At 35.3% G+C, this 473-nt stretch overlaps 1 protein-coding gene across 1 annotated transcript in view; it reads left to right on the plus strand.

The window, feature by feature from the left end:
* The window catches only part of LOC107755715 (death-associated protein kinase 1-like), a 95,088-nt gene that overhangs the window by 55,567 nt on the left and 39,048 nt on the right, over positions 1-473 (plus strand). The window lies entirely within an intron of this gene.

Genomic DNA, 473 nt, shown 5'->3' on the forward strand with positions numbered 1-473 from the left:
TTTAGTTTTTTTATGAAGTTAATTTAAAAAAACGTTTGGAGCATTTTTGTTTGCTAAATATAAGTTTTTGTTTTTTTTAAAGTAACAACCAAGCGGCCAGCGGCAGACAGTGATGTTTGATCAATTTAGCCTTCTCAAATCATCACGACTTGCCTAAAATAAAATCTATATATAAAACAGTTCAAGCATATAACAATGTTTAAACGTTAAACCTAGATAAATGTGCGCTATATCCAATAGTTTGTGCGGAGACGCTTTGCAGGACATGGAGGCGCCAGCGCGATCACTTGCATTTTTTTCAGTGGATACGCCATCATTTTTGCTCATAAAAGGAAGCGTAATACTTAATTCGTAGCTGTAAAGGGTCTACTTTTATTTGTGTGCACTCACAATATCAACAAAACGTTGTGCTTTTATAAAATAAAGAAAACAAACATGATGCGCTTTCTGCCGTCTCGTCTTCAACAGGAGCG

The sequence above is a fragment of the Sinocyclocheilus rhinocerous genome, unplaced genomic scaffold (genome assembly GCF_001515625.1).
Source record: "Sinocyclocheilus rhinocerous isolate Xijiao unplaced genomic scaffold, SAMN03320098_v1.1 scaffold171, whole genome shotgun sequence".
Classification (NCBI taxonomy): Eukaryota; Metazoa; Chordata; class Actinopteri; order Cypriniformes; family Cyprinidae; genus Sinocyclocheilus; species Sinocyclocheilus rhinocerous.